General features: G+C 34.1%; 1 protein-coding gene across 1 annotated transcript in view; it reads left to right on the top strand.

Annotated features, from left to right (window-relative positions):
- The window catches only part of Mmp2 (Matrix metalloproteinase 2), a 335,594-nt gene that overhangs the window by 303,231 nt on the left and 18,766 nt on the right, over positions 1–13,597 (top strand). The window lies entirely within an intron of this gene.

The following is a 13,597-nucleotide window of genomic DNA, read 5'->3' as shown; positions in this document are numbered from 1 at the left end:
ATTGATGGAAATCACCATATTGCGAATATTGGAGATATCCAATATTATACGATCACATAATTTTGTTAACATATCTTGCATATTGACCGATATATACAATATAAAGCCAACCGGAAGTTTAACTATATTATTACCAGAAAAAGACGCTCTCTAAGTTTCATCAAGATACCTCATAAATTTACCAATATATAAAGTGAAAACTCAGCGAATGTTTGAAAACACTTTGCCAAAACGGCTGTTTTCATAAAAATATCCTCTTCAAATTTTAATGCTCACAGGTTGATCGATGTTTTCGTTAAAAATTCAGCCGTAGGTACTGGGGTCTACATATCCGAAATGTGGGGCATTGATAAGTTATCTTCCGATTAAAGCGTGATTATAGCTCGATTTTGTCCATTTTCACCTCGTAATATAAAAATGTCTGAATAATGTTAAATGCCGGATTTAGTTGAAACTGGTTGGCTCCTGAGATAGTGGATTTCACCATAAAGTGGACAATGCCACGCCCATTGTCCAGTCTTGGTGATTGTTCCCAAAAAGCCCTTCTGTATGATATAGGATGTGAAATTTAAGGCTTCTAACGTATCTATTTAGTGCGTTATCAGTCTTTTAGTAAATCTCAACAAAACCGTTATGTGGGAAGTGAGCGGGGTTATAATCCGACTCTACCCATTTTGTTACTATTGCTTTAAGGTGCCCCTCACTTATGCGATGTGTTGTACCAAATTACAGTTTCGTGTCTTAATTTGCGGCTTATTTTTGACGTTTTATAGGTTTTCGATTAACGGCATTTTGTTTCATCAAAATATCTTAAATCTTACTCAAGTTACAGCCTGAAAAGACGAACGGACGGAATGCATAACCCTTTATCTATTTCGTTTAGTTATAGGTGAGACAAACAACCGTTAGGTGAACAAAACTATTATTCTTTGTAGCAATATTAGTCCAGTCATTTAAGCTTAAATTAGGTAAGAATCTCGGAATTCAGATACCCAGCTGTAAGTCTGTAAATATTTGTATATTGACACCCTAAAAGTTGTCTCAAAACCTACATATGGTAGGGTGTACGCAACTATAAAATTTCAAGGTCAAAGGTCACAAAAATCGGTTTTTTGCGCTTTTTTTGTAAATATCTCATTTCCTATGGGTTTTTTTGCTATTGGTATTTATTATCAATATTGTAGAATACAAAATTCTCTACAAATTTTGTTTAAAAATTTTTTTCATACGGTGAACCGTTTTCGAGATAGAGGGCTTAGAGCGCGCGGTCACAGCATCACTTCAGGTTAACCGGTGCCTCCGATCAAAAACGCGCCATATATAGTTGATGATCTATCGATAAATCAATGATTATAAATATTTGTCAATTTTTATTAACTATTATATTATATTTTATCATTTTTTCCTAACCTATCCACTTTTTATTCAGTATTAATTTATTTAACAACACTTACCTGCCCATGAAATTGCAGAATTGTTAATGAAAATATAAGAATTATATTTGAATTTAAACCTTATTAATATTAATAACTTCTTACATGATAAAAAAAAATATAAAAAATATATTAAAAAATATCATTCAATACATTTATTTTTATTAAAAGTAAAAAAATGGAATAAAGGGTACAAAAACTACAATTTATAATTTTAATCATCTTCTTCCTCTTCATCGTCGTCTTCCGGCTGCTGGTAAATTTCAAACTGGTCTTCATTATCGTCTTCAACGACATTTGTTTCAAGTTCTTCCATGATTTCGGGGTCAAAAGTTCCATCTTCGTTAATGTCGCTCTGATATGGTAGAGCATTGAGACAATCTTGCCCATTACATTGGCCACAAGCTAAAGATCATTGCAAGCCCGCTTTCCTGCATCCGCATCGCGAACCACAACCACTCTTGCAGTTGCAGAAAATTGTATTTAGCAAATGTTCTGGAGCAGGTGGTAAAATTGTCATGATAGGCTCCAGAAAATCGTTTCGCATTGCCCAACCCCATACCTGGGGTTCCAAATCATGCCCTAACCAAGTTTGAACTTGATAATATACACGTTCGAAATGTTGATGAGCAGCTGCACTTGTTGGTGGAATATTTGAAAGCTGCACAGGTTTATTAAGTTTTGTAGACTTGACGTAATGCATATAACGAAGATGATCGAGACTTTTCACAGATTTCGGAACATTATAGACTACCAATAAGGTTTGAGTTCCACTCTCTAATAATCTCTGGGCCGAACAATTTTCTTCCTCAAATGCTGCAGCTAGTTCATCCAAATTGGTCAGTTTCTCAAAAACTTTTAAAAATGTTTTTTTTTTTTCCTTTTTAAAAAGCGCAGAAGTTGTGTCACATCCACTTAATGCGTGCAGAAATAAAATATGTGTTTTGGAATGAGGATAATTATCAAAACTTTTAGTCGAGTATATCTCCGTTTTTACATTGCCTTTCCCAACTTTTTTAAAGAAAATTTCTTGCTCGTAAGACAGTGTACGCCCAATTAAAATGATGAGTAAATCAATATCTTGTCCTATTATTTACAAATTTACAGATTTTAAAGGAGATGCACTTAATTATTTTCTAATTAAAATGTCATTAGTGTTAATGGGAATATAATTATAGTAAGATTTAAGTTTTTCCCTTCATTATTTTTTAATTTTAGGAAACGGTGATCAGTATTATTGAATAGATAAAGATTTAAGGCATGAAGAAAATGATAAAATATAATATAATAGTTAATAAAAATTGACAAATATTTATAATCATTGATTTATCGATAGTTCATCAACTATATATGGCGCGTTTTTGATCGGAGGCACCGGTTCACCTGAAATGATGCTGTGACCGCGCGCTCTAAGCCCTGTATCTCGAAAACAGTTCACCGTATGAAAAAAATTTTTAAACAAAATTTGTAGAGAATTTTGTATTCTACAATATTGATAATAAATACCAATAGCAAAAAACCCATAGGAAATGAGATATTTACAAAAAAAGCTCAAAAAACCGATTTTTGTGACCTTTGACCTTGAAACTTAATAGTTGCGTACACCCTACCATATGTAGGTTTTGAGACAACTTTTAGGGTGTCAATATACAAATATTTACAGACTTACAGCTGGGTATCTGAATTCCGAGGTGAACTTACTATAATGACTGGACTATATGTTGCGAGACAGGTTTGCCTCTCAATATGGATAATTATGCATGCTTCTTCGACCAATTGAGTATTTCCCATTACTTTAAGTAAACAAAACATTTGTACAATTCTTTTGTGTAATGATGTTCAATTTGTTAAGCCACTTCTGAAAGGAAGCCCTTTAAATAGGAAGTATGTAAACAGCACTCAACTAAAATATATTATCAGTCAAGAAGAACACAATAAACCCAAATGGTAGCTTCTTGTTTATGCCAATTTACAAAGAGGTAACGGTACTTACTTGATTTAATATATTATGTGCATTTTTAAGTATGTTTGTACAGTTTTACTTACATCGAATAAGTGTTATTAGCCACGTCTATATATTGTTAAAAGGCATACATATACAATACATATCGTAGTTGCGCTTTCCCCAAAGTAAAGTAAAAGGTGAAGAGTGCTTTCATTTTCTATAACTCCTTAGCTTAATCGAGAATTCAAGCCACCCATAACATTAGCATTATATGGTAACAGATTTAAGTTAAGATTAAGTTTAAGTTGATAGAATAAAATACAAGAGGACAGAAGGACAGAAAAAAAATTTGGTGTACGGCCAATGGTAAAATTGCTGGACTACTGAACACATCCGGGTACATCGTGGGTAACAAATTGCTCAAATTATTTGCAATAGACAAATTATTAGATAATTTTTCGATAAACGCTTTCACTACATTGCCGGAGCGTGCGGAACGAGGTGCTTTATGAGTGCTACATTAAACCAAGTATGTAAGCAAGCAGTAAATTCGGGCGTAACCACACAATCTCGCAATTTTCAAAGATTAAGGCCGAGGAATATTTTGGCAGTTAGCAAAGGGGACATTTTTATTAGGAAAATGTGCTCTTTTATTAAGTTTACAATGTAACCGTTTTATGGGGAATACTGATATAGCTTCAGAGGCTTAGAAGATATGTACACTAAACATTTTAAAGGGTGGAGCCAAGCCTACTTTTCAAGAAGTCACAGCCGACATGTGCTATGCCCTATGTCACTTTTCATAATTTTTTTTTTAATGAAAGGTGAAAATATAAGGAATCGATATTTGTTTATTGGAAAATTTAAAAATGAGTACAAATGAACTTAAAGAAACTCAAATATTCAACAAATAGTTACGTACAGATATTTCCCAAAGTTTCAAAGAAATCGGTTGAACCCTTGCAAATCGTTTGAGTGAAACTCCTCTTTGTAAGATGTGTTTATCGAAAAATGCATGATTATATAGGTATTAGCATTACTCCTTCTTTAATTGGTTGAATTTGAGTCATTTTGTGACGAAAATAAACGTTGTGTCTTTCTTCAGCACATTTACATTGATCTGCACTTCAATGACATTACATTACAGAAGTACTTTGTTGGTAGAAAATCGTGCGGATGGGCAACAACAATTATTTTTCTTAGCCTTCTTCATTACATATCAATGTAGTACATATGTATATATTCAATTCTAAACTTTTTCAATTTTCTATGCACTCAACTCGATCCATATCCGCCATGAGATATTTTTAATTTTTCCAACTTGCCATCTCACAAATGTAAGTTTCTGGGTTTACAGCAGTGAGAAGCATTCTAAGAATGCAGCATGTTGGCGTCAGCTCTATATTTTTCATTCAAACAAAAAGGCCATAACAACAACAAAAATTTACATGGATATCAATACATCAGCGCAAGTGCAATTACAATAAAATAAAACATACGGACGTTGTCCTTGTAGTAAACGAAAAGCGCAAAATCAATGGAGGCACCATAAAGACATCCCACTCTAATGCACTTAACTGCTGTAATCCCAACTCGCTGTCAATAAGGAAAAATCAACACGAAAAAAGAAAAAAGAAAGGCGTACATACAAACGCAAGTTAAATCTCTGCAGTAAAGCCTACACTGCAGTTGCTGGCTGCAACATTATATGGCGTTTTGCAATGCTCCAGCATTAAAAAGAAAGTTCAGTTTAAAATTTCCATTCCTCTGCCATTTTTTATGCAGCCACCATTAGTGGCCACGCGCTTCAATCTGCTGCGCGCGCCATTTTTTGTTTTTTCAAACCTTGCCAAGTTTTTCACACACATACATATGCACGCCCTTCCAGAAATTTAAGATATCAGTAAATGGCATTTTTCTAGTTTGCCCGAAGAAAGAAGACACGTGCAATGAATATGTGCGAAGAAGTAAGTAAGCAGAAAACATCGAACGTTTTATTGTAATTCTCATGCAATTTTAATCAGAAACTATGCGGCCGTACGAGATTCGTGCAATGTTCAATCCGTTTATCTTCTCACAGTAGAGTTCCTTCACAAGCTATATCGTGGTAATCCAAAGAAATCCTCAATCCTGCCTAGCAGCATTGGCATACAAATGTAAATTACATATAGAACATTATTTTTCTACATTTACCGCTGTTCGACTTTCATCTTTTTTTCTTCATAGCGCGTATTGACTTAAGCCGTTAAATCTGTTGTTTGCGTGGCTTGATAACAGATCAATGCACTCAAAGTCACACATCGCTGTGAGCAAAGCATAAATTCATTGGTAGATTTACCATCTGTAGATGTACATTCATACGCCTCTATATGGACCCGAGTTGAAACGGGCGTTTTTTGAACTTAAATTCGCAGTATGCAAGAAAAATTAGTTATGCCGTTAGTTTTCAAGCAAAATCAATGCAATAAAATTTCAGTAGGGTTTTAAAGAGTTATTGATTTTTAATCCTCAATTCAAAGACGGAAAACTAGAATGATGAGTGACCTAGATACACGTTCAAATTAAAATATGTTACCTTTGTATGTATGTATATCCTATATTGCTGTCAAAATCTTAAAAGTTTAATTAACCTTGTTGTTGTTCATTAATGCTTTCAAACGGACTATACACTTATAGATTTATTTATACACTGCTTGCTGCACGTCACATTGTCTTTAGAAATAGAAGGCCAACGTCATTCAATAGTAAAGTGCTTCATTTCGTTCTGCAGAAAAGTGAATCTTACTGGTTGTCGTTACATCATTACTGAAAAACTCAGCAATTGTCAAAAAAAGCACATATGAAGCAAATGCGCTTTTAAATTTTTCCTATTGGTTTTTAATCTTCTGTTTCATCCTTAGTTATTGGTTAACTAAGTTGGCGGATCGTGTTCAATCCCCATTGCACTTTAATTGTTACTGTTCCGTTCTATTTGTGGTCTGCCTTCTAGAAATTTGTGTTTCATACTTCAGTAAACAAAATGACTATATATTTACATATCCTTGTATATATCTGTCTATTTATATGCGCCTCCAAACTAAAATTAATGTTTCAATTGGGTTGAGACATGTTATTAGTTCCTCTTCGAGCTCAAACTATCGTGTGGAAAGATCGTAAATTTATGCGAATCACATCTTTGAATTTTCGAACTTTGTTAGCAATGACAAAGTATCACTTCCTTGGTGTCATAGTCATAGCTGTTTGTGAGTTAACAGCACGCTACTCCGCACATCGCCCCTTCATCTTCTGACATCTGTCGAAGCACAAGCCAGCCAAGTAGGTGAGACACCGACGTATGGTTGCAAAGTTCATATTGTACATACATACAACAACGAAGCAACAACTGCAATAAAGCTGATGAAGAAACGGCTATCGCTACGTCAAGTTTTAACAGTGTTCAGAGTCTTAACATATAAAGCGGGCTCGCAGGTGTAGCAAAGGGGCATTAAAATGACAACGAAGTGAAAAGCACTCGTTTTTAGGCTAGTTTAAAGAATTTGTGATGACGACGATGAGGCAGTCAACGTCAGAATTTACATCAAGTGTTTGATATGTAGAGTTGTGTGTCTTGCAGTCGATGTCAATGAGACATAAAGGCCAATAAAAGTTGTCGGTTAAATGTGCTGAAAAAACCGAGTGTGAAGTATCATCTGTAGACAATATGGTCCATAAAGACTCATTTACGGGCTCCGCATGTGTGTGGCGAAACAAAATGTTAAATTTATTAAATCGAGAATAAATACAAAAAGTGTATGTAATACGTATATATAACAACATGAAGATATTAGTGCTCGGGTAATATAAGAAGTAAGAACTTATAGCGGCAGAAGCAACGTTATTAAAAGTAATAGAAAGTTTGGCTTGTCCGGGATAGAAAAAGTTTGAGAGCTTTTACTATGAACTGCTCTTAAGTGTTCCGAATTGCTTACTTCGGGTGTATAACATACGACCGTCAATAACTACGTAAGGCATATCCGTTTGACCTGCAAATTTTGTCATACAAACTTTTGTAATTTTATATTGAGTTATGTGCGAAACGGTAAAACTTAAGTCAATTAACCTCAAAATTATCAACAAAAATATGTAAAGTACTTAGGGATATTGCGATGCCGATTTTAAAGTTAGTAAATTCATTTATAATGAGATATGCATATACACCACAATTCTTGGGATGACACTTACTTATTTAACCTTACTTATTTAACAAACATTTAAATTGAGTGTCTCTCATTTTAATAATATTATTACGAAATTATTTGAAAAGTATGTTCCAATAGTAATTGTTAATAAAAGTAAAAATACAAGTCCGTGGTTTTCGAAAGAATTATTGTATATAAATTGAAATACAGAAAAACTCGAGCCTTTAAACATTTCAAAAAACCGATTCACTTGTTGACTATTTTAAATATCTTGTATTGCGTCGACAGTATTTTGCCCTAAACAAAAAATGTTATAATAGTTACTTAAGTATGATAAAATAATAAAAAATAGTGCCAAATATATTTACTTGCCTTTGAGAAGAATATTTAATTCCTCTCTTAAACACGGTATATTTCCTTCAATGTGGAATTCATTTTCATATTCACTTATGTATAATCCCTTTGCATAAAAGTGGGCTTAGGTCCAACATTGAAAACTTCAGAGGTATCGCAAAACTATCCGTTATACATAAACTATTATCGCTGACCATATTACCCTTTTGATTTCTCAGTTAATTTTCTCATCTTAGCATTGATTTCGTAAAGGGAAATCGGCAATAACAAACTTTCTTGAATTTATAAACCATGTATCGTTGGGTTTTAGGGAACATAAGTATACGGATGTTATATACATAGGTTTTAGCAAAGCTTTCGGTAAAGTAAATCTCTCGATTCTCAAACATAAACTTGATCTCCTGGGCTTTCAGCCAAGATTTCTTCAATGGGTAGCTTCTTATCTTTATAATAGAACACAACGAGTGATATTTGAGGATACTCTCTCAGATACAATTAATGTCTCTTCAGGGTCCAAGGTAGTAGTCATCTTGGTCCGATTCTGTTCTTGTTGTTTATTAACTATATCTCTTCTGTAATATAAATCTCAAAAATTTTATTATACGCCGACGACGTAAAGCTTTTTACATCATACACTTCAACTGAGGAAAGGTGTCTGTTGCAAACAGACATAAACAATTTGGTTGCATGAATAATTTGCCATTGAATCTCAATAAATGTAAGACGATGTGCTTTTCCCGTAGATATGTACACCCCTCTCCTTTTGCAATAAAACATCATAGTCTAAAGCAAGTTTTTAACTATGTTGATTTGGGAGCTAATATGGACCCTAAGCTTAATTTTAGTCTTCATATTGATACCGTGGTCTTGAAATCAAATGCTGTTCACAGTTTTGTTAGACGTTGGTCTAAAGAATTTAGAGATCCGTATATTACTAAAACACTTTTTACAACTTTGGTTAGACCTATGTTGAAATATGCCTCTGTTGTATGAAACCTTAGCTACCAAATCCATTCTGACAAGTTAGAGTCTGTTCAATAACAATTTTTACTTTTCGCCTTAGGACATTTCCGATGGGATTCTAGGGCAAGTCTGGCTTGATACACTAATCCTTTAAAACTACTGTGATCAAATTTCGAATTAAACGAACCATTCCGCCGTATATATATGCACATTAGACTTATCTGATTCACTTTTCAAAATTAAAAAGACTTTATTGCTTTCTCTCAATAAATAAAATGTAACAATTTATTATATCGTAACTATAAATCTTAGCTGTTGAAATTTTTGTTTCTGTAGCTGAGCAGTTTTGGATCTCAACACTTGAAAAACTCTATTTCCTTTTCTGACTCGTCTAATTCCGGACGTATGCGGATTGCGCCCCTCGCGTCGGTTGAACGGAAGGAAGGCAATCGTTGGGTTATTATTATTTCTGACCAATCGACAGCCTCTGATTCGACCTGCACTCTGGTGGCTTCTTGTCCTTAACCAAAATATGCCACTGCTGCTTAGCCGCCTTTGCGTGCTGGATATTAATTTGAGGGATCAAATTCAAGCGCTCGAAACTGAAGATGGTTTCATCCACCGACGATCCTCCTCCTGCGGTCGCCGCATCCGAAGGGAGAGGGTCGATCTCCATACCCGTTTAGATCTCATCTACCGTTTCTTCCGTCACCACTAGAGACTGCGTGTTATCTGCACTGGCTTCTGTAGGGAAGATCCTAAGAACTACCCTTTCGAAGCCGTAGCTAAGAGAACCTACGAATTACCTTACCGATAAGGTTCCTGTCATGGGTGGGTAGAGCAAAGTTGCAGTAGCCTAACATTTCTTCGATTTCTTAGAGGGTTCGGCAGGGAGCCAGAAACGTGTCCGAGGACGCAACGGAAGGACTTCGGGCACTCTTCGAGTCTTGCTCCCTTTCATACTTCCCTCATCCTGACTCCGATGTCATCCGGCACTCACGAATATAGTCGCCGTTACTCCTACCACTTTTCTCGGGAGATGGCTCCATCTTCCCTGTTACGGTCGTACACATCAAGCTCAATTAAGCTGGCACGTTTAGCGAAATCGCTAAGCTTTAGCGAGCAGTCAACATATGAAAGCCAGGCAGATACTGTGGCCAGACGAGGGTAGCTAGGGCATCATATACGTGCTTTAATTGCGTTGCCAAGGGATATCGAAGGATTTTTGAATTAAACAATTATAGTAAACGCAATGAAAGTTGTCAGAGAGAAAGACTGAGCAAGGTTACAGTATACAACTTATTTATGACTTAAGCCCGAATTTATATAAATAACGGTATTTGAGAGAGTAGCGAATCAAAAATTATATATACACAATTCTGTTTTTACCGTAGATTGATTCCAGAAAAACCGATGTAAAAAAACATTGATCGTATGCAAAAATATATGATTGGTTTCTTATCTTTAAAACCTATTAGAATTAGTGAAAAATATGAATTTTTTAAGAACAAGTATTAATGTTTATTTTATTAAATAAAATGTGTACACAAGCATAGTTATTCAAGAAAAAAAGATATGCACTCTAAGCTTTAAAGTAGCTCTAGGCTATTTGTGAACATACGACGGTCTTTATGATCCCGATTTAGGAGTTCTAGGCATCGTAACGGACAAGCGTCTCTAGCCGACCAAGTGGGATTATTTGTGGTCTCAAGAATATCAGCTTATTTACCTAAACTTAAAAGTAATGTAAATTAAATGTATGACAAATTCAGGACCTAAAAACAATTATTAAAAAATTTAAAAAAAATATTAAAATGATAATCATAAAAACGGGAACATAAATTTAATTGCTTTGAATGGTTCTAAAAACACTATCATCGCTGAAATAAATTTGAACTGGACTTTCTCTTTCATGTTCGGCATCTATATTTTTAACAGTAAACTGACCAGTAAACTTGCTTCTATTCACAAAAAGGGAATTCCTCTTAATTTGGGATATGAATATATTTCGCAAAAATTAAATCTGACAAATAAAATTTAAGCCCAAATTTTAAATCGTGTTAAATGTAGTGTAAAATCAGAATTAAGTGTACATTCATTTAGGCAAATTAAACCATCTTATATGTTTGCAAGGTTCGAAAAATAAGAATGAGATTTTGCTAAAACAAATATTGAATTAGAACTAAACAGGACGTATGAATTCATGATCAAAAGTGGATGTGGCATATTTATTTAAGCAAATTTTCGATTCCAGCAATCCCACATCTTCTATAAAGATTCAAATATTTCTATATTTACGCTTCTGTATTTCTTATTCATTCCATCCACCTTGTGGTTACCAACGTTTTTCTACTTGTATTTCAAATCCTAAAAATGCGTTTAAAAATGTATATAATATAATTGTTTAGTACTGGACTAGTACCGCTTTTGAAAATCGCATAGTTTTTACGGAATACAATATATAAATACGAATATATACAGATATTAATCTAATCGTATATCTGAGAACATTTGATGCACCTCTTCACCTTCACACACGCATGTCTGTATGGAAGTAAACATTATGCTTCTGTATTTTTATCGCCATGTAAATGCCAGGGAAACCAGGTGAATTTTAAGCATTTGAGGGTAAATGAATGAACTGTGAAAACAAGCAAACAAATAACATTACAATTGAGCACGTTCGAAATTAAATGAGGAAACAAGAATGCAAACAGCGACAAAGAGGCAATGGTTGAAGAAGTTGATGTCAGCCGCATCACAGCATGCACAGCTTCATGTATATTTATAAATATATGTACATACATATCTCACTTCTCGGTTGTTACTCACAATCTGGGTAATTTTTACATGCGTTATAATAGCAGTAATTGTGGTACGGGTCCGATGAACTAATTTACCAATTTCCCATATGTTCTTACGAGAATGCTGTTTATAAGCATTAAATATAATTTAATAGAAGAAGTAAGAGCGCCCAAATTTTTTTTATTATACTCTTGTAACATGTTCCTATAGAGTATAATAGTTATATGCACCTAACGGTTTTTTGTATTACCTAAAAATAGTCGAGTTAGATATAGGTTTATATATTTATATATAAATGATCGGGATGACGAGGCGAGTTAAAATCTGAGTGACTGTCTGTCTATCTGTCCATCCGTCTGCGCGAGCAATAACTTTAGTAAAATGGAAGATATCTTAATGATAATAGATGGGCGTAATCGGACCACTGCCACGCTCACAAAACGCCATTAAACTAAAATTGCGATAATTTAATAACGAAGTGCGTCAGCGAGATTAAATTTTATATCCAAGATGACAAAATAAAGCTAAATAGGAACAGGTGTCAAAATCGGAAAATGGGCGGGGCACCGCCCACATTTTGGTGAAATTACATATCATATAATAACAATCTTAAATTCTACTTATTCTTTCACTTTTTAAAACACAAATCAAGCAATAATGAATATATTCGGATAAAACTTTGCACAAAAAATGCCTTTGAGGTGTGCCATCTCGGGTCTAAAAATCGTCAAACTCAGATCATAACTGTTCAAGCTCCCACTTATCGACCAGTGCGTTTGGCTGACTTTTTGGCGAATATATCGGTCAATAATCGAAATATGTTATTAAAATTCGGTGCAAATGTTTCTTTGATAATAATATACCCTTCTGTAAAAATAGATTGAATAGGATCAATACTTCCTTTAGTTCACATATACATAATAATATAAAGATTTTTGAACTTCCTGTATATATATATCGGCCAATGTGCTAGTTATTTTATTGAAATTGAGAAAGCGTGTTTTTTAATAACAGTGAATTTTAGTGCCTAAAATCGTTAAAATCAGACGGAAACTTGCCTTAGCCCCCTTATAACTGATATTCACGATTTTGAAACGTGCGGCTGACATAAATATGTTATTATTTATAAAATTGCTTGAAAATAATTTATCAAGTATACCAGAGCAATGTCAAAACTTAACCCATTTAGCCCTTCCACTTCTATGGCCCCAGTGAGTTTAGTATAATTTTTACTGACGGGAAGTAAAATATAGTAATAAAACTAAGTGAGTATATGGCTTTCAAAATAAGTGAATAAGATACCATATTTGATGGTATATTCACCATTTCGTCGAACAGTGAAGTTAAACCTTTTCACTATATTTCTTAACAAAAAGTTTTGTCTACACCTGAAGGTATTGTCCCGTCTTAGATCCATGTAAGTTGCAAGAGCATAAAATATTCGGTTACTCCTGAAATTAGCCTTCCCTTACTTGTTTATTTTCTATTTTTACTAAAAGATCAGGACGAATGGAATGAGGGTGATTTTTGACCATCAGTGTATATAGTAATTGCAGACAAAAATGTAACCAAATAAGTTTCAAACCAACAAGCGGCGTAAAAATTATGAAATTTCGTCAGTTCTTGGTAGTATTGATTTGGATAATCTTGTTTGGTAGTCAAACGTACATGCATATTAGAGGGTCTGTTATTTCCCAAGTAGATTGTGTTTGTGCAAACGCTACCTGCAGTCTCAGCTTTTGTCCTAAAAGTAAGGATCCATCGTAAACAAGCCTTTTATTTTCAGTTTAAACCTTGCCTAAATCATATTTCTTTTCTCATGTACGAGTATATGGTATAACATGGGATTTTTTAATATCTTGCATTAAAGAAGTAAACCTAAAACCTTGGAAAAATTATATTCTAGTACAAAATTACCC

The sequence above is a fragment of the Bactrocera oleae genome, chromosome 4 (genome assembly GCF_042242935.1).
Source record: "Bactrocera oleae isolate idBacOlea1 chromosome 4, idBacOlea1, whole genome shotgun sequence".
In the NCBI taxonomy this organism is placed as follows: Eukaryota; Metazoa; Arthropoda; class Insecta; order Diptera; family Tephritidae; genus Bactrocera; species Bactrocera oleae.
The sequence above is the reverse complement of the archived record's forward strand: the minus strand, read 5'-3'. Positions and strand labels throughout refer to the sequence as shown.